A 22026-nucleotide genomic window follows, 5' to 3' on the forward strand; every position below is an offset into this window, starting at 1 on the left:
CCACCCAGGCGCCCTTAATCTCTCTTTCTAAAGATTCATTATTAGTGTATAGAAATGCAAGATGTTTGCATATTGATTTTGCATTCTGCAACTTTACTAAATTCATTTACTAGCTCTAATAGTTTTTGATGAAGTCTTCAGGGTTTTCTATATATAATATAGTGTCATCTGCAAATACTGACAGTTTGACTTCTTCCCTTTGCAATTTCAGTGACTTTTACTTCTTTTCCTTGTCTGTTTGCTGTGGCTAGGACTTCCAATACTACATTAAACAAAAGTGGCAAGAGTGAGTATTATTGTCTTGTTCCTAACCTTAGAGGAAAAGCTTTTAGCTTTTTACCATCAAGTATGATGTTAGCTGTGGGTTTGTCATATATGGCCTTTATTATGTTGAGATACATTCCTTCTATACCTGCTTTGTTGAGAGTTTATAATAAACAGGTGCTGAATTTGCCAAATATTTTTTCTGCATCTGTTGAGATGATCATATCATTTGTATCCTTCATTTTGTTAATATGGTGCATCACATTGACTGATTTGCAAAAGTTGAACCATCCTTGTATCCCTGAAATAAATCCCACTTGATTGTGATGTGTGATTCTCTTTTGTCTCATGATGTATGATCCCTTTGATGTATTGTTGAATTTAATATTTTGTCAAGAATTTTTACATCTAAGTTTATCAGCAATATTGGCCTGTATTTTTTTTTTTTTTTTGGCACCCTTGTCTGGTTTTGGTATCAGAGTAATGCTGTTCTCACAAATTATTTTGGAAAAGTTCCCTCTATTTATTGGAAGAGTTTGTGAAGGATTGGTGTTAATTCTTCTTTGAATGTTGGCTAAAGTTCATCAGTGAAGCTATCTGGTCCTAGACTTTTGTTTTGGGGGATTGTTTTGATTACCAATTCAATCTCCTTACTGGTAATCAATCTACTTGGATTTTTTATTTCATCTTGAATCAGTCTTCGTAGGTTATATGTTTCTAGGAATTTATCCATTTCTCTCAGGTTATCCAATCTGTTAGCATATAATTGTTCATCATAGTCTCTTAGGATCTTTGTGTTTCTGTGGTATTAGTTGTAACATCTCCTCTTTCATTTCAGATTTTACCTATTTGAATCTTCTTTCTTTTCTTCTTTGTCAGCCTAACTAAAGGTTTCTCTATTTAGTTTATCATTTCAAAGAACCAGATCTTAGTTTCTTTTTTTTTTTAAGATTTTATTTATTTATTTGACAGAGAGAGACAGACACAGAGAGAGCACAACAGGGGGAGCAGCAGAGGGAGAGGGAGAAGCAGGCTCTCCATTGAGCAGGGAGCCTGATGCGGGGCTTGATCCCCAGACCCTGGGATCATGACCTGAGCTGGAGGTAGATGCTTACCCTACTGAGCCACCCAGGCGCCCCCAGATCTTAGTTTCATTAATTTTTTCTATTGTCTTTTTAATCTCTATTACATTATTTTTGCTCTAATCTTTATTTCTTCTCTAACCATTATTTCTTTCTTTCTAAGTTTGGGTTTTGTTCACTTTTTCTATATAAGGTGTATAAAGGTATAAAGTTAGGTTGTTTATTTGAGAATTTTGTTTCTTGAGGTAGGCATTTATCACTTCCCTCTTAGAACTGCTTTTACTGCATCCCATAAATTTTGGTATGTTACATTTGTTTCAAGATATTTTTTATTTCTTTTTTGATTTCTTCATTGACCCACTGAATATTCAGTAGTATGTTATTTAATCTCCACATATTTGTGAACTTTTCGGTTTTATTCATGTAACCAACTTCTAGTTTCATACCATTGTAGTTGGAAAAAATGCTTAATATGATTTCAATCCTTTTAAACTTATTAAGACTTGTTTCATGGCCTAACATAGGATTTATCTTGGAAAATGTTCTATGTGCACTCAAAAAGAATGTGCATTCTGCTCTTTTGAATGAAATGTTCTATAAATATGTTAAGTCCATCTGGTCTGTCATTTAAAGCTGATGTTTCCATATTAATTTTCTGTCTGGATGATCTATTCATTGGTGTAAGGGGGTATTAAAATCCCCAACTATTATTGTATTGCTATCTAATTCTCCCCTTAGTTCTGTCAATATCTGCTTTATATATTTAGGTGTTCCTAGGTTGGGTTCATAAATATATACAAACGTTATACCTTCTTGTTGGATTGACCCCTTTATCATTATGTAATCATTTTTTGTCTACTATTATAGTATTTGTTTTAAAGCCTATTTTGTCTAATATAAGTATAGCTACTCCAGCTTCCTTTTGGTTTCCATTTGCATGAAATATCTTTTTCACTTTCACATTTACATTTCACATAGAATATCCCTTTATTTTCATGATAACTAGTTAAGAGATACATAAGATAGGGGCACCTGGGTGGCTCAGTAGGTTAAGCATCTGTCTTCATGGTCAGGTCATGATCTCAGGGTCCTGGGATAGAGCCCCACATCGGGCTCCCTGCTCAGCAGGGAGTCTGCTTCTCCCTCTCCTCCTCCCTCCACTCATGCTCTCTCTCCCCCTCTCACTCTCTCAAATAAATAAATAAAATCTTTTTTAAAAAAAGAGATACACAAGATAAAAGCATGTAAAATGTGACATTAAAAACATAAAACATGGGGTGGGGAAGAGTAGTAACATTTCCGTTTCTTTAAGTCAGGAAATAAGAAATTAAGGATTCTTATTTAAGATAGTAAATCCTATATCTATCTTAAACTCATGGCCAACATCATAGTTAGTGATGATATACTAGAAACATTCTCATTAAATCAGGGGGGAAATAAAATACCCACTATCACCAATATCATTTACTATTGTCTAGATGTTCTGGCCAGTGCAATAAAACATGACACAGTAATAACAGGTACAAAGTTTGGTAACATTTCCCAAAACATGTTTCTTTGGAACACTATTTTTTCTGAAATGTTAAACAGACTTAAACAGTTTCTTTACTGTAAGACTTCTCAAAGTCAGAAATATCCTGACTTTTGCTATGAGTGTCCAAGAAGGGACACATTATTCAGCATTTCCAATGTTTTAAACATTGTTTTTCACTCAAAGAATTTGAGAAGTCTTGTGTTCCTGGGAACACTCTTTGGGAAACTCTGACTCCATTTGTTTCTTATCCTCAAATATTTTAATTTATATATTTAGTCAAATATATCTGTCTTCTCTGAATTAAAGTAATAATTAAGCATACAGGCTTTAGGACCACCTGGCTGGCCCAATCAGAAGAGCACGTGACTCTTGATCTTGGAGTCGAGAGATCAAGCCCTACGTTGGGTGTAGGGATTTAAAAAAAAGAATGAAGTCTTCAGAGTCAAAAAGAGAAAAATAGATTTGAATCCTATATCCTCTACTGACTAACTGGGGGATTGAGGGGGAGATTCTTTCATCTTTCTTGAGCTTGTTTTCTCATCTCTGAAAGAGAGATCATGATGTCTACACTGAAAAATACTGTTCTTATTAGTTTAAACAATATATGTAAAATTGTTTACCCTCATACATATTTTAAAATTCTAACTAAAACAACCATGAAATACCACCTCTGTTACAGACTAATCAAAGCTGGCAAAGATGCAGTGAGATGAACCCTCTCTTATCACAGCAGGTGAGGCTATAAATTGTTACAACCATTAAAGAAAGTAACTTGACAGCTTAATCAAGGGCCTTAAAATTATTCATCTTTTTGTCCAGTAATTTCACTTCCAAGAGAAAAATTATGACAAAGATATTTGTTGAAGCTCTTTTATAGTTATGAAATTTTGGAAAAAATACAAATGTCTATCAATAGGGTACTAACAAAATAAGTCACATTGCAAGTCCTAGATATTTGTTATTTGCTGGCTGCCCTTTTGGGATATTTCCTATTGTGTATAGTCTTATTGGGAGGTTCCCTGCCAATCCAGACATCAGGGGAGTCAGAACCTCTCTTCTCCCCAGCAGCCCAGGGACAGCCATCTGAGCCAGACTCTTCCAATCATTGTCTCTCAGGACTCTGCATCTTGAGTTAGTGAAGAATTATAAGTTTATAAAGTATAACCCTTTACTTTAGCTATTTCCTGGTGTGGGGAATGTGTGTGTGTGTGTGTGCGTGTGTGTGTGCATGTGTGTGCACAAGTGGAGGGAGAAAGACAGGGAGAGAGTATGTGTGTATAACATCAATATTTTTCTAAGTCTCATCAGAGGTGGGTTTATCTCACTGTTTTCTTTTTTTTTAAGATTTTATCTATTTATGTGTGTATGTGAGAGAGAGAGAGCTAGCATGAGCACAGGAGCAGGGGGAGGGCCAGAGGGAGAGGTAGGAGCAGACTCTCTGCTGAACTCCATCCCAGAATCCTGAGATCATGACCTGAGCTAAAGGCAGCCACTTAACAGACTGAGCCACCCAGGCACTCCTATCTTATTGTTTTCAAAGAAGCATCTTTTGGTTCTGTAAATGATCTCAATATTGCAGAGGGAGGTTGTTCATTTCATTGGTTTCTGCCATTATCTTTATGATTCCTTCCTTCTTGAATGCAGAAGGTATGTGCCATGCACCTGGTCAAACCCATGCCTTGTGAGTTTCCTACATGGTGAGTTCTATGTACCAAGGTGCAAGCCAGAAACCCATCTTCCCAGCCTCCCTTAGCTAGGCTTCATACCTGAGAATTAGACTCTGTCAATCAGACTCACTCATGTGAGGCTTAGGTTTGAAAGAGAGTAACACTAGAAACCAGGTACACATGGAATGTAGAACTCCTTTCTGGCCAGGGTGGCCCCAGGGGCATTAATTAGTCAAGGAGACCCTGAAGTCCCACAGTGGGTATCAGTGGTGCCCAGTAGTGGTTGTAAGTACAGAAAAGTCTTTGCATGGCTATTTTGTGGTGGCGTTTAATTTTGTTCTGGTGGTGCAGCAAAACTGACTCTTCAGCCCTCCCAAATCAAAGTCTTTAAATATCCTTTAATAAGTGTATTTTCTGCTGAATCTAGTCAGCGTGGACTTTGTTGTTTCTACATAAGAATTCAGACTAATGTATTGTTTCTTTGGATTGCCTTACTACTCTTATTCTAGCTTGAGTTGAATCATTGGCTTTCTTGCTCTCAATCTTTCTTAATTTCTGATAATTGGTTTCGAAGCTATAAATTTCTCTTTAGGTAATGCTTTACCTGCACTTTGAGGTAAAGTGCTTTCTCTGTCATCAGCTCTCAGTATTTCTCTTGGTTTCCCTTGTGATAAGCTTTTTAATTCAATCATTATTTCATACTTTAAAAAATATACTCCCAAACATGATTTTTTAGATTATCTTTTTATGTCCTTGTAATAAACACCAAATTTACTGCATTGCAGTGAGTGAATATGGTTCATAAGATGCTAATTCTTTGGAATTTATTGAGACTTCCTTTGTGGCCTAGAACATGGTCAATTTTTGTGAATGTTCCTTATGTGCTTTAAAAGAAATATGTCTATTTTGTATTCATTACCAGCAGTTTCCAAATGCAGCTCAGCTGATGGGCCACACTACACTCATATGAATCACTCTTTAAAAATAGAGTGCCACAGACCTCATTCTAAAATACTATATCCAAACCTCTGAGGTGAGACCTTCAAATTGGTGTGTCAAGCAGCAACTCAGTTAACTCTAAAGTAGAAATTTTAGTAAGCACTCTCCTTTGCTCCTATCCCACCATGCCCTCACATTCAGATAAGATCAGAGATATAATTTCAGACAAATAGAATCCTGTAATTTTGAAGAGATTGCATGTATTTTCATGGTACATTTTCCTAATATTCAGAATCATCTACATTAGATTATTCTTCCTTATACTTAGCCTAAAGTTTTCATGCATACTTTCTATTCTATATGCATTTCCCCCTCCTTTCATAAAGAACCCAGATTTCATTTCTTAATCACATGACACACATGAGACCCGTGAGATCGTGTAATTTACGGGGAAAAGAGCTCCAGAGAGGTAGCCTAAGTAGTCCAAATTAAACCTGTGATACTTGCCTATCACTGGCTTATATGATTTGTGAATGACATTCTGCTGGAGACTGTTACTGACCCAGAGAGATGCATGGGCTCTAAATTGGCCCTAAAAGATGAAGAGAGGTACACTTTCATTTCACTGTTGGAAGAGAAGACTTTTTTCCCATATATATCCTTCTGAATGCAAACAGCGAAGCCCATGGTGCCAGCTAATGCTATTTTACAACCAGAACATAAACAAGTTAGGATGAAGTGGATTCTGTGGCCAGCAGAGTAGAAAAACAGATCACTGAGCTGATATAATTTAGCTGCTAACACAGCTCCCAAACCTGCCCTACACTAACATTTCCAGTTAAATAAGATAATTCAGTTACTGTATTGGTAAGGATTTCTGTTCCTTGCAGCCTGAGCAATCCTAACAAGATAACATTCTTGGTTCCTTTTCACTATAGATTAAAAACTCAACAACCACTTTTGATTTTCAATGGATCTTTCACCTGAAGACCACAAGTAAAATCCCTCTTCAGCTTTTTTAAACCAAATGCTCCCAACTCTGTCATCTTTTTATCACGGGTGTCATCCTTCATCCTTTTAATCAAGGCCCAAATCCCCTCGAACCTACTCAGGTCCTCCTCTAGCATTCTCAGTTCCAGACCTGCATGACTAACATCATATGAATAGTACTGAGCTCAACAAGAATTTCCTCCAATCTATCATTTACATATTCTAATCCTGAAGTCAGACTTCAGTGACTACAGAGTTTATTAGGATTCATGTGACTCTGCGACTAAAATGAGAACAATCAGCATACCTATAAACATGTCACTAAAACAGGAGTGCCTCATGGAAAACTAAAGAAAGTCAGGTGGTTGTTTTTGCGCCGTATTGTAAAATGCTTGTGGCAATGTCATATGGCCATTAACAGAATGGTAGGTATTTGCAGGGGTGAATACCTAGAAAAAGAAGAGCCCGGGTATCAAACCTGATCACTATCTATTAGCGCTGTCTCTTTCATTCTGAACATCTGGCACCTGGAGTAGGGAATGTCAGTTCAGGCACCCAGGTCCTCTTGAAATCCATCAAATGTCCCAAGATCATTCCTTGATGTCTATATCTTCTGTTCCATCTACCCAGATCTTCCTATAGCTGGTTGCTCTCAGCCATCAAGTCTCAGATCCATGTCACCCCAGGGAAGGCTTTTCTGACCGACCACCCAACATACATTTCTCTATTCCACCTCCCTGTTATATTATCATCATGTATTACTGAAGAAGAACATAATACACCACCCCAAAATATGCCACTTTGACGTAAGGATTATGTTGACCTGATTATTTTTAAGAGAGAGCAGACACAGAGCCCCTAGGTGGCACAGTCAGTTAAAGCATCTGACTCTTGGTTTCAGCTCAGGTCTGATCTCAGGGTTGTGAAATCGAGCCCCCAAGTTGGCCTCCACGCTCAGAGCGAAGTCAGCTTGAGATTCTCTCTCCCTCTACTTCTGCCCCACCTCTCTCATGCTTTCTCTCTCTCTCTCTCTCAAATAAATAAATACATCTTAAAAGAAAAGAAAGAAAAGAAAAAAAAGAAAAGAAAAAAGAAAAGAAACGAAACAGCAGACTCAGGAGAAGCTCTGAAAACAGAGCAGAAGTTACCCTTTGTAAAGGACATTTACATTTATAAGGGAAATCTCCATTTGTAAGTATCTCCCACTCTTGTACCAGGAAGAGATGGATAACCTAAATCACAAGAAACTCTTAGCATTGGAGAAAGCACCTATTTAAATCTGCATAACAAACTGATCCTTGTTTACTGTATTTTCCCTGATGACCTCCCACAATTGGCTCTAAACCCCTTCCCCAAATCTTTTTTTTTTTTTTTTTTGCCTTTAGCTTTAGATGATAGTTAAGGTGGTGGGTGGGGCCATTTCAGGGAGTTACTCAGTCTTCCTACATCTCTAGCATGTATACAGGGGGCATATATGCTTTTTGTAGTTTTTTTCTTTTGTCGATCTTTTATTATAGGGAGCGGGGTGGTCCCAGCCACAGAACCTAGAAAAGTAAAGGGAAAATTATTTTTCCCCCTTTACATTACTATCAGAAAGTTTCTCATTTATGTATTAACTTGTTTATGGTCTGACTTCATACCATTTTCCTCTATCTGAAAGGGTTTTTGTATACTTGTTTGTTGTCTTTCTCCCCATCCCTCAAATTTAAGTTTTGAAAGCAGACACTTTGTCTTCCCCTGAATGTTTCCCCAGCACCTCGCACAGTGCCTAGTACAAAACAGCACTCAGAAATGGTTTGTGGAAGAGAGGCATTGGCTGATCAAAAGAGAATCCCAGGGCCTGGGCAGTTCCCAGCCTCCAACAGTGTTGTCAGCCCATACTCTTATCTCCTTTGCTTCTTTCTGGGGTGGGTTCCCTTCTCTTGCAAGTGGGCTTCCATCAAGGAGCCAGGGAAGTGACAAGATGGCCACAGGAAGTTCCATGGATGTTTCCTTATGGTTCCTGATCCAGGACAGAAAAGAGTAAGCCTCTCTTATTATCTTTAAGATATTATCCCAGAGGATTCTAAGTGACTGAGGTCGATCCCATGCCCATGCTTGGCGAACCACAATAGCCAAAGGTTGTGCAATATAGACTGGCACAGGTTGTATAACCACCCCAAGTCTGGGGGTGTCATAACAGTGGGACTATACCAGCACAACAGTAAGTGGGAGGAAAGAAGTTCTTAAGGATACAGAGATGTTGCCCAGTAGAAGGAAGAGAAAGATGCCAGGCAAACCAAAGAAACATATATCTAGAAAATTCTTTAGATATAGCAAGGATTTTTTAAATACATTTTTATCCTATTCTCTGACACACTGCCTTCTTTTGAAACTCCCAGTTATTAATGAGTGTCAAACTGCCCTGTCCTCAGGGTTTACTTTTAATCTTCCAATGACTCCATTGTCATAATTTCAGAGAGTAAAGATGTGTTTATCTCTCTCTTTAGAGGATTAGTGGGAAGGTTAATAGACTTTTGCTAAGTTATTCGTGTTCTCTAAAAAAGACAAGGTATCATAAGTAAATACAACGTAAGTTATCACACAAAACTTAAAGTGAAACTTAGAATATTTTAAAATCATTTAAATTTTCAAAGCTTAATCATTTTCTTAAAGTAGCATTAGAGCCTTAAGAAGTAGATTACATGAAGGTAACTTTAATGATGCAAATGGACTTTACATTATTTGAGTAACATGATTTCTTCCACTCTCATCCATTGAAATTCCACTTTAACTCAAGGTATGAAAGTAAATTGCCCTAAGTCATCATATAAGAAAAGGGAATGAAAAATAAAGAAAAAGTATAAGTAATATAGACCAGGAAAAATATTTTTAAGTGGTATTACCTCTACTACCCAACTCTGATCTTCACTTTGTAGAAATTATCTAAAGTCCAGATATCAATCAAATCTTGATCTTGAAACAATTTCCTAGTCAGAAAGGGAAAAGGAATACATGAAAATGAATTCAAAACACTCAAAATTATGTATTATTCTCACATTACTATGGATTTACATATAATCCATGATGTTAGAAAACGAAAAGCAAAAAAACCACACACACACAAATTCTCATCATAGTTAACTTGCATTTATATTCTTTTCCCTTTTGTTAAATCTCTATGCTCATAAAATGCACACCAATTCAACTACATTTTTTTGTAACTGATTTACAAATGGAAAGACTTCAGGCTCAGATCTTTTCTGAGAGCCCTCCAACTGCAGAAGAGTTCACAGGTAGAATCCACAAAACAAGTTTATTAAATTCCATTTTTGCTGAGTTCAGTAGGGCCAATTCCCTCAGCCTGATGCCAACATACACCCTCCATCTACACAAAGCAGCCAGAGATGGGTGATACTTAAATCTACTCTTCCAGATGGAAAAGTGCTACCTATAAGAATCTGTCATTTCCTACCCTCTTTACTTTGCCCCTCTCTGTCACCAGCTCAGATCCCCAAATGCATGCCATCCCCTTATTCAAGTCCAAAAGACCTAATTGTCCCTGCCTCTCCCAGGCTCCCTCCCAAAATCCTGTCTGCCCTGTTGGCCTATTTAACTCTCCACACCCATTTATTTCCGTGACATGTGTCCTGGAGGATTAGTTTATATTTTTCTGTCTTCAAACAGCATTTCCTTTCGATGGGGGAGGAAAAAAACTTTAAGCCCCCCCTTTTTTTTGCTGAATGAAAAGTTGACAAATGAAAACTCACAGTTTTTCAGATTCTTAGCATTTTAACTCCAGAGACTTGAAGAGTAAATAGGTGAATATCTGACTCACCAAGTAGGTCAGTCTCTTTTAAAGCCAAGAACTAGTCACAGCTGAGTCTCTCATTAGCCTCGGTGCTGGGCAACACTCCACTAGCAACCTCATGGCCTAGCTAACAACCAGCAAGAGCCAAACAAAAGGGACATTTGCTTTTTCCAAAAATATATTATCCCTCCAATTGGGAAAATAAAATTCTGAATCTACCCTAGATCCATGTTGATAGGAGGGAAAGTCATGCGGATCGTTACAATTAAACAGACAGCAAAATTACATATAAAAACACGTTGGCCACCAACCGGGACATGAAACCTTAGCTGCAAAAACCAGTAATGAAAAGAAGGAAGAAAAAGAACCAGAATAAAGAAAAACTATTTTTTGTTCCAGATCCTTTAAAGAGTAAGAGTTTATGTGAATGATTTGTTTAAATGGCTATTAAACTGCTAAAGTGTTTATATATGTAAAATATGCATATTGGAGGAAGTCAGCTGGTAGCTTCACCCTCCTGAGGGAAAATCCAAAGTTCATTACCAATCTTCGGTCTACCGCAGAGAAGTCTGTAAACCCCAGGGGCTTGGAATTCTAAAAAGGCCATTCAAGCCTCAGGTGGACTTCGCGTTTCTCCATTTCCCTGTCCTTCCGCTTTTCTTTCCTTAAAAATTTTCTTATAGGATTTGCATTTGATGAGGTTCAAGAGGTCACTTCCCCTCTCCCCCTCCTCCTCCTGGGCCGGCAGAGCAGCCGCGTCCAGAAAACGCGGTCCTAGCCGCAGTGGTCAAGAGCGGCGGCTCTGCCTGTTTTGCCCCTGCTGTCTGTCCTGCGCCGCTGCGGGGGACGTTTTCGCCCTCGGAGAAGCCAGCCTGCGCTTTTTACTCAGGCCCCCAGTCCCGGAGAGGCCCGCGCCGATCTCAAGCAAAGGCCGACAGCCGAGGAACCGCCGTTTATTGTCTGCCTTTTCCAAGCAGTATTTGGAGATAGGTCCTGGACGGAGATGAACCTGGACAACGATCATACAGGGGAAACGTCGAAGGCACTAAAAATGCTCTCTCCGCTTTCCACCCCCCAGCTTCTGAACTTGTCGCCCTCTGTGCCCCGCATTTCAGTTCCACTCTGCCCAGGATGGGCACCCTCTCACTTTGGGGGTCGCAGTAGCGTACCGCTGCCCAAGGGAGCCAACAACCCCCCCCCCAAGCAATCTGACCGCATTGAGCGAACCGAGTGACGCGGCCGAGGCACGGAGAAGTAGCCCCAAACCAAGTCGGACGCCAGCCACCAGTGCCCTTCTCGCAGAGATGGACCGGTCCCAAAACGCATTAGCCCAGGCTCCTCTTAGAAGCCGCTCCGCCGCGCCGCGCGGCTGCTCGGGGCTTGAGCCTACGGCCCCAGGGTCCTACCCAGGCCTTTCTGTACTTTCTCCCAGCTCCGTTTCTAACTCCTAATTCTTAATCGAATCCCAAAACTAAAACAAAGCCCGAGAATTTGGTTGGGGCTGGGACAGGCGGAGTGCCCAATTCTCTTTAGGCCCTGCGGACCACAACCGGAAGTCACCCCGGAGAAAGCTCTAGGGCTGCGCGGGCCAAAGGGGTCCCAGATCAGAGGAATCCGCGCAGTTTCCGGGCCAAAGTTTGTGGAGCGCTCCCCACGTGCTGCACGCTGTTTTACGCGCTTGGCTTGTATTATTTCGTTTAATCCTCCTAGCAACTCTATGGGTCAGCTATTATTATAATCCCAATTACAGAAAGGACAAAACTGAAGTCCGGAACAAAAAGTAACTTGCTCAAGGTCAGATAACTAGCATGTGCAAGGTGTATGGGCGAGGGGATACACACACACACACACACACACACACAAAATGGACTAAAAGCATTTACGACCTTAGTATTTCAAATTGCAGGTTACATTTTCAGAGTCAGAGCTTCGTGAGCCCAGTGGGGTGGATGGAATAGGGGTGTCGAGCGGTGGCCCTTTGGTAATCCCGGCATCCAGGAGGGTAGGGACCCAGGCTTCTGCCCCCGGCGCTGCGGTTGTTGTGGACTGCGAGGGTTCTTCCCCCGCCACTCCACCTCCCGCAAGACGGTCCAGAGCCTGGGCCTGTTGCAAACGGGAAATGGAGGGAAAACGAGGAAATTTCCGCCTAAAACAAGCAAACGCCGCAGGTTGCGTTGCTGGCGGCCCACGTCCGCGAGGAATCTGCGAGGAGCCCTTGCAGCTCGAGGCAGCGTGCAGGCAAGTTTTTTCTTCCGCGCTTTTACGCTTTTCCCAGAAGATCTCGAAAACCTCGAATGCAAATCAGCTGTCGGTGGCTGGACCCCCAGCGAGCCAGCTTAAGTCCCACATACTTGGGCCGCCCGCGTGCCTAACATTATCAGGCGGGAGCTTCCGCAAGGCACTCGGATAAGGGACTCTACCCTACTCGAGTGAAGTCCTCTGACAGAGCTCAACTACACACACACACACACACACACACACACACACACACACACACACTCTCCCCCCCCCCCCGCGCCCTGGTCACGTGCCCTACTCGGACCACCAGGCATTGACCCAGCGCACTGAGAGGGCGTGCGTCCGAGCCCCGCTGCTACGAAAGAGTCAGATTCCTCCAAGGGCCGCGTGATCCAGTGTAAGGGAAACGTTCCCCACTTCCCGACCCCACCCGGAGTATTTGCCCTACACTGTGGAGCCACGCAGCGCCACCCACAGCCTGAAAACACACCCGGAGACCAGAGACCCCAGCCCGCAGAGGCGAACTTAAACTTGTCGACAGTGGACCCACCATCATTTCCTTATTAGAGACAAAACCAAACAAGCATTTAAGAGATTGCCCAGGGAAGGAAAGATCCCAAGTACGCATAAAATTTACAGAAGTACCTTAAAACTAAACAGCAATTTTGTTGAATTGGGCCAAAAATAGTATAAATGTGTATATGTCAAAATGTTAATACTTTTACAATTTTCATCCCATTTTTATAATCATCACAGGAGGAGGCATTATTTTAAAATTTTTATTATTATTTCCACTTTACCAAAAAAAAAAAAAGTAGGAATTGAAGCTCAGACTCAAGGTCATCAGGAGCAGGTGCAATTGTCAAACAAAATCTGAGGCTACTATATCACCACATCACTATTCATCTGCTCAAGTTTGCCCTGAGGGTGAGGGAAATGCTAAGAACAAAGGTAATCTGTATTACTGGGGGGAGGAGAAAAAAATAAGACAAATCAATAACAAATATTTCTGAAATATTTGTACAGAGTCCTGGTATGAACTGGGGGTTAGGGATACAAGCCAACCAGTGCCTCCTGGTCCACCCCCCAGGACCTCTTTTATCCTCCAGCCTAGTCCAAAATCCTCTCACAAACACTTCCAAACAGTATGAAAAATTATTTTCTGGGTAGCCACTGTCTGGTTAATGATTCAGAAACTACTATATAGTCCACATGGATAAACATACACACACATACATAGGGATAGACATATTCAAAGGTCATGTATGATCTTGCAATAAAATAAATTTTATATGTGTGATCCACTGAACAAATGGCTGAACCCCTTTTCACAGCTTACTGCTAAAACACGCACCCAGCCCCAGTGAGAGTGCGGGAGGGAAAGTTTGTCAACTTCTTGGCAGTTCCAGCAGCCAGGAGAAAGCCAACATATTTGGGGCTGGAAGTCATTTGGGAGGACAGAGTAGCAGGAGGGAGAGTTCTATTTGTAAAATACACCTCCAGAACAATGTCCCAGCCCTATTTCCAACTCCCCAGGGAAGTGTGCTTGTCTGCACCAAAATACAATTTTAGGTATGAGAGAGCTAGAACTGGTGGGTATGTTAAGAAGTAATAAGTTGCACTTTTAAAACATGATGTCTGGATTTGCCCTAAAATATTTCAGCAAGAAATGAAAATAGAGAAAAGAAAAATGGAGCAAGTGTAGCAAAATCTTGATAATTGTTAAATCTAGGTGAAGGGTATTGAAGGGAAGCCTTATTATATACCCTCTCTGCTTCTCTGTACTATGAAACTTTTCCATAATAAAAATATAAAAAGAAAAATAAAAACTCAACCTTTTTCATATAAATGGGTGTGCCTTATTATATAGAAACTATACCTCAGTAAATCTAATATTTAGAGTTTTTTAAAATAAAAGTCAGTTGCAGTGGAGAATGCCATATTTCCTAAAAGACAAAAAGCCAGTTCCTTCTGATACCATGACACAGAGGAAGGCCAGTGGTTGACATCTTGGTCTCAGTTTCCAGATCTAGTGCCTTTGGCCTTCTGGAATCCCAAGTCCACTCCTAGCCTGCTTATCATCTGCCTTTCATATTCAGCCTTCCCCAAAAGGACCTCTAATGTTCCCTTTATCTTACAGACTTTGACCAGCACAAATTTAGGAAGCCGCCTGGCTTCCTTCAGTCAAAAGGAATGAGAATAAAAGCAAAAAGTTGTATTTCACTGTAGACCCAGAAGACAAGAAAGAGGTCTGGGAGCCTCTTCACGGATGAGAACGCTGAAGCAGAAGAAAGAGCCTTCTCCAAGACACCCTGCTGCAGAACCAACTGGAACTGACCACCAGACCCTCGGTGGTCTGTTTTCCACCAGACCTCAGAAGAGCGCCAGGAACTGCGGAGTGGGTAACTTACAAATGAAGACACAGCCCTCTGCCCCTTGCTTAGAGAAACCAAAATAACTGAATTGAACCCTGAATTTCTTCAGCATGGCGTAAGCATGTTTGCAACGGGGAGAGCGCGCTTCAGTAAAGCAGTACCAAGTTTGTGACTTATGTTCTTTAAATGTTGACGGGGTGACGGGGTAGGAAAAGCAGAATGTGCCCACAGGTGGCCAACCGAGTACGAGGTAAGCGATAAGTTTTGAAGGAATCTGGGATCTGGGCTGCGGGGCTGCGGGGCTGCGGGGACCCGGGACGGCGGCGTCAGGAGCCCTGGACAGGTGAAGTAGAGGGAGCTGCGTCTTTGGAGGCGCGCTGGGCAGCCCCGTAGACCGCGATTCCCAAGAGCCTGGCGCCACCCCGCGGAAGCGAGAAGAACTCCTGCTTCTCCTGCGCTGGCATCCAAGGAAAAGGGGAGGCGCAGCCCACAACACCGCAAAATCAGAGGATTTTCGGAGGGAGGGGAGGAGACGCTGATTTGGCGACTCCACAGCTCCATGTCCAGCCTTCCCAGTTCACCCCTCTCCACCAACAAAGGCACTGGGACCAGACCCCGAAAGCATGTCCTCCTTGAACCCCAAGACGAAAAACGCTTTCTCCTAAAATGCAAACTACGCCCATGGAGAAGCTTTTAGCGTTGACCTTCAGTGAAAAGCAGGGATGTGCGTTTGCCGTGCCGGCCGCGCGACTGCAGGCACAGGCGAGAGTCAAAGTGGAGGGTGGAGGAGAGAGCGACGAGGGCCGCGTAAATCAGTGGGAGAGATTTTTGGCCCGAGTCCCTGTTTCCGAAAGGTTGCGGGATGGTTTGACGTTGATTATATAGCTGCTTTCTTTTCAAGTGCGCGCCCCTCCCCACCGCAGCCCGCCTGGTGTGCGAGGATTGTGTTTGAAAGGGAGGAAGCATTCTTGAAGTGGTGGGTGATGGATTGTCTAAACCCTTCTGGGACATATTGGGCAGGGGTTTTTGAGGCAGCTCATCAATAAAGACCCCCCTGGAGAGAGGAGGGGGTGGCTGGAGAACAGCCCCCGCCGCGCAGCCTGGAAGAACCAGGCCTGGAAAGGAACACTTGCAGCCAAGGGGGAAGGGCATGAGGGAATGAGAGCAGGGTAAGTGGGCCCCGGCAGGTGAAGACTTCTCCTTGCCTGGATCCCTCAGCTACGGGAGCCTTGTATGCTTCACCGCGTGGAGGCGGCAGGATGATTCACTGGGGGTAGGGAGTGGTGACAGAAAAAAGGCTGGTGGGCTCCCAACACCAGGGTATCAGGGGAGCCAGAAGGGAAGTGGAGGCGCCAGAGGCACCATCAGGCCATCTTGATGCACTAGGGATATTCTGTTATAGACTTCTTTTCAAAGCCCCAACCGAAAATCAATCCAACTCCCCCAAATTGGAGGATGGAGATTGGGGGGAGGGAGAGATCACCGGGCTCAAGCCATCCCTTGGGTTTCATGGTTTAACAGCTAGAACCAGGACAAGGACAGGCCACAGCCTCTAACACTGAAAAGCCCCATTTCTTCTCATGGGCAGCAGCCTTCAGAGATGCCCCACGCGGGGTCGTGCAGGCCCCCATACATGGACTCTTTCGTGCTCTTCTCTAAGAGGAGGCTGCCCTGTAGTTGGGAACCCCGATGGGGAACAGGAAGGCTGCCAGTTCCGTGGGAAGACTCGAAATCTCCAAAGCAAGGCCAGCTTGGAGAGGCAGCTTTTGGGCCTCGTCTAGGATGGGCAGCCTCAGTTTCCCGGAGAGCCACGGTCTCCGCTGCTTTCCCGGTCTCTTCTTCTGTCCTAGCACTGGTGAGCGCTTGCTTCCCCCTTGTGCCAGCCTCGCGGGCCTTTCACCCTCTGCGGCCCAGAGCTGTCCTCCTCCCCCCCGCCCCCGCGACGAGCGGTCAGGCCTCATCCCAAAACAGGGATCGACTGCCAGACTGCAGGAGGGGCAGGGAGGAGAGTAATGGGGGATGGATGAGAGGGAGGGCTCCCGAAAAGAAAAGCAGCTCCTCCAAGGCGGCGTCTGGGCTCCCGAGGTCCTGAGTCGGGCTCTGGGCGCCGAGCACGTTTTATTTATCCCCACAGAGGATGCTGGAGGACAAAAGAAATATTTGGACGTCAGCACTGATTTATATTTTTGGAAGAGCTACGTTTCCTTTTCTGAAGAGAAGCAAGCGCGCCCCATATCCTGAGCTCAGCAGGGAGGACAGGAGGGGAGTTTTGATGCTCCAGGAAGTTCATCCATCGCGGCACGGCGCGCAGGGCCCGGCGCCCTGCGGAGTTCGCTGCCCTCGGAGATATTTATTTATTTGGGGAGAGAGGGAGGGCATGGGGAGAGGAGACGAATCAGACACGCGAAGAAAACCCGACCACGGCTGGGTTGGGACCTCCAGGGCGCCTGCCGGCTCGCGGACCCACAGCAGGCCGGCCTCCTTCCTCCGTCGGGGGGCGTTTGAGGCACTGCCTTGCGACCTCGGGGCGCGTCTGCCTAGTGCGTTCCGCAGCCCTGGGCGCGCACCCTCCTTCGTTCAGTGCCTGAGGCTAACCCCTTCCAGCCCAAGGGCGCCTCCCAGGTGGGCCCGGCCCTCCCGCCAGCCCTGCGGCGCTCGCGAGGCCCAGCCACCTTCCTCCAGAACTTGGGTAGCTAAGCAGAAGCAGTGGGCGCCAGGCCTCCCAAGGCGTGGGGCCGCTGAGGAGGGGGCGCGCGGGCCCCGGCCAGAGGCACAGCAGGGTGGGCTCAGGAGAAGAGATGCCGAGCTCAAAATATCCTTAAGGGTCCCGCTCCTGATACACGCCCTGGTTCCTCTGGTTTCAGTCTCATCAAGGGGGACTTCCCTCCCAGCTGCACGAGTGGAAAATTAACGTGCTGAGGGGCATGAGCATCCACACTTACTTCTGCCTTTTTTCTCCCAAGACTGGGAATGTGTGGTACAGGCTTCTCTAATTTTCCTTCGCTGCTGGAAACCCACTCATTCCTGCCCCCTTGGGGAACGCACAGACTGTGTCTTTTCCAGCTCTGCCCCTTTTCTCTCCTCCTTGTAGGCATCAGGGCACCCTTTTAGGAGGAATGGCGATCCCTGCCACGGAATATCTCTTCTCAAGCCCCACCCATAAACGCAGCAGGCTGTGGATGACAAAAGGACAGTCCACCGGAGCCCTCAGGGTACCCAGCCCGGTACGCACCCAGGTCAGGGCCTGCGAGCAGATGGACCCTGCTCCTGGGAGCACCCCAAAGTCGCTTCTCCCAACCGAAGGGCACCAGGGCCTTGAAATCTGAGAAGTGCAGAAATAGGTAGAGGCGCAGTCTCCACATGGGACTCTGGTAGATTGGATCCCTTTTTTCTTCCTCTCCAAAGCACCTCAGACCAGGTCAAGCGAGGTATCAAGTCATGCCTACCACGAGGTCCAGGAGATGGGGGCTATCCGCGGATCTCTCAGGAAGGTGGCTATAAAGAGCTCTGCTGGGTACAGGCATTTGGAGAGCGGGAAAAAAATCTATCCAAACAAACACTTGGAATTGGGTGGCTGGTGTTCAAACCCAGAGGTCTGGGGGTTTCTGCACCGAGGAAGAAGAGCAGACGCGGAGAAGGGTGTAAAATCCCCACCGTTATCCCTTCTTGCCAAGTTCCCCTCTCCTCGTAGCCTTCTCCTGGCCTCCTGGCCGGATTTTCTATTATAAATTAAAGTTTCTAGAGGGGCCTCTGTAGCGTGTAGGCTCGTGGTCTTTCTTGGTTTCCTCAAACGAGCCGACGCTCCCTGGGCCTCAGCACTGAGCCCATCGTCCCCATCCAGAAAGGCCTCGCGGGAGCTGGAGAATCCTCTGCACAGGTTAATTGTGTGCCAAAACACAGGGTGAATACAGTGGTCAGTTTCAGACTGATTTGGGAAGAGGCTTTCCTCCAGCCAGGCTGGCGGAAGAAGGGAGGGGCAAGCAGAGCGAGAAGTGCCGGGAGGAGGAGAGGTCTTGGATGGCGGTAAACAGTGTCGGTGCGGACGCGTCTCTCCGGTGGGTAACTGGTTTAGTCTAAGCCATTTCATGTAAAACCCACGAAGCAGAGGAAGTATGCTAAGAACATAAAATTTAAACCGCAATAATGAAGAAATTTCCTAGAATAAAACGCCGATTACAAAACAAAATCGGAGAAACCGAAGCTCCCCGAAGTTTACATTCCCCTGCGCTGGAGCAGGGGCGGGGCCTTGGGGTTTGGAGCGGGAAAGGAACCCGCAGCCCAGACAGAGACAGTCAACCAAAGAGAGACAGAGCACCGGAGATGGACAGAGGGCGGTTGCACCGACCCTGTGTATTTCTGGTTAAGCGAGGAGCAGCCTGGGCTCATCTATATTTATTTTAACGAACCATACCTTTCCTTCCAGTAAGAAAAAATAAATCAAGATTTTTGTTGTTTATAAGGCAATGAAAGTCAGTCGGGAAGAGCTCACCACCATAAGAAAGGACTTCGGAGAGAGGGAACCGTCCTAACCAAGGCTATGTATCAGAGACAATTTTCCTTTTAAACTCTTCTAAACAGAAATTCAAATATTCTTGCCAGGGATAAAGAATTTGACATGATTTGTTATCACACTCATTCTTACCCAGGAGACCTGTATAAATCAGTAATTAAATCATAGTTGAGAGGTTTTGCTGCAAGGTAGTGGAAGCAGCACTGAACTGGGATCCCAGGCCCCCCACTACAGTCCAGTTTTGTCACTTCCCCAGGTGTGACTTGGAGCAGGTCATCTGATCTCTCTGACCCCCTGTTTCCTTATGGCTAAAGGGGAGATTAACTGTATTTAGACCACATGATGGTGACATGATGTGAGTGGAAAGCCTTGTGCCTGTGAAGTCTATAAGGAACAAATGCAGAGGTTTTGTATTTCTAGACCTAGGGGTCTCTGTTGGGGAATTTCCATAGGCAAAAATGGGGTCTGCAAGAAAGAATTTTAGAGAAGAGCCTCTTCCTGCTCAGATAACTAAGGTCATTAACTTCCACATTTTTGTGGAGTGCAGGGTAGTATTTAGACCCCTGGAGAGAGAAAAAGGTTTCAAGTCAGCAGAACTGCTCCTGGATGGAGCTGTAACTCCAATGCCTACTGCCTTTTCAGGACCTGTCTAGCCTCCTGGAACACTCAGCAAACTATTGGTGGTATTTCTTGCAAGTTTGAAGAGTTTAGGTAAAATGAATACCATTGTCACTTGGATTGGATAGGGAAGGGAGCCTCTAAAACTCCCTGATATTTTAACCTACTTGAATTTTAGGGTTGGTGCTTTTTATTTTTCCGTCTCTGGGTCCTAAAACCTTGTAGGGCCTGAAATCCAATGTACATAGAATTCCTAGGTGTGGACAATCGGGGTTCAGTGACAGTGATATTTACTTGCTTGCTGAATTTTTCCAAAATGCATTGTCCATCACCCCCTCCTACAAATGAGATGATTGCCTTCCTTTCCTTATGCTTCCACCTGGGCCAATTCTATTCTCACTAAACACACACACACTGAAGGCTATGTCAGTGGGGCTCCTTTTAGTTACTATCTGTCCTCCTCACTCCAGCTTCTATTGTATTTATTTTTCTGACACTCAAAGCACTGATTTAGTGAGCCCACCATATATACTTCTAAACTTAGTTACTTACATTTAAATTATCCCATGTAAAAATGACAAAAGGGGGTAAGAGAAAACAAACCTGAAATAAATAGGGACCCATCCCCAAAATATGCTCCTAAGTCACTCAGAAAGAAATTCTTCGAAGTAGAAGCAACTGCAAACCCCCCTACCCCAACTCAATCAAAACATCCCATCCGGAAAAGACTGACTTGTTTCTTTTTTCTATTGGAAATGAGCGGTAAACTGAGTTCATTTTAGCCGTGTTTTCTTAGCTGACTCTCGGCTACAATCAAGCCATTTTCGGACACATTCCCATGTAGGTACCAGGGGTGCTCTGGAGGAAGCTGTCGACGCCTGTTCAGCTAATTTAGGTTTTCTTTGTCTAATTACTGTGGAGCTTAGGGAAAAGGAGCCCGGCTCAGGGCAGTAAACTGACACTCGGTCTCTGTGTGTGGTATCCAGGCAGGGTTTGATGGAAAAAGCCTGCTTCCACTCAACTTCAGGTCACTGTCTGGGGCCAGCCCCAGCCCAGCCCCCAGCTTCCCCCTTCTCACCCCTCCCTCTCCTCTGCTTCTACAGCCCCACCAGCACGCTCAGCAGAAGCAGACACTCTATATGGTATCTCCAGGGGCACAGATTGCTGGTGCCATCCCCCAAAACCTGCCTCCGTTCTGTTCCAAGGCTCTTTGCAGCTGGCCTTTCTCTGGATCCCAGACTGATCTCAGATTCTCTCGTCCTACCCCTCTCCCCAGGCTCCCCAGCACACATACTTGCACCTTAGTCCCTTCAGAGTTGACACAGAGGTGTGCCCAGCCCAGCCTCCTGTTTGGTCCTTGGGTCTGCAGCACCTCCCCTTCTGGGCCTCCTGCATTAGCCCTTGTGTGGCCCAGCCAGCTCCCAGGCCTCAGGCTCTCCTCCTCCCACTTCCAGCCCCTGTCCCTGGTCAGACTACATTTCCTTGCACGTGTAATCCAATAACTAACTGTCGGGTCTCATTGGAAGTGATTCCTCCTGAGGGCACATCCTCTCTCCCAGCCTCACTCTTACTTAGAGAGGAATTAGCCACACTGGGTGGAGTGTTCTCCTACATAAGGCAGCTAGGAGATGGCACAGCATTTTTGGTGGACAACATGATACTAAGGAGGTAAATCGAGTGACAGTTACACACCCCTTCAGGACTGAATATAAATAAAGCTAGCTCACTTATCTCACTCAGCCTCAGCCTTCTCTCTCTCTCTTTCTTTCTTTCTTTCTTTCTTTCTTTCTTTCTTTCTTTCTTTCTTTCTTTCTTTCTTTCAAACCATCAAGTGGAAAACGGAAAAGAAGCGGAAACCAACGCAAACATGAATTCTATTCGACTGTGTTTCCAGAGTCTCTAAACCTTGGTTGAATTTTCTCTGTCTATACCCCTCTTCTCAAAGTTCCCAAACTGTTCATGATCGCTCCGGCAGCACGGGGGCGGCGGGCGGGGGAGAAGAGGGGTGTTCTGCAGAAC

The sequence above is a fragment of the Callorhinus ursinus genome, unplaced genomic scaffold (assembly GCF_003265705.2).
Source record: "Callorhinus ursinus isolate GAN/ISIS: 27379988/994484 unplaced genomic scaffold, GSC_fseal_2.0 scaffold26, whole genome shotgun sequence".
NCBI lineage: Eukaryota > Metazoa > Chordata > Mammalia > Carnivora > Otariidae > Callorhinus > Callorhinus ursinus.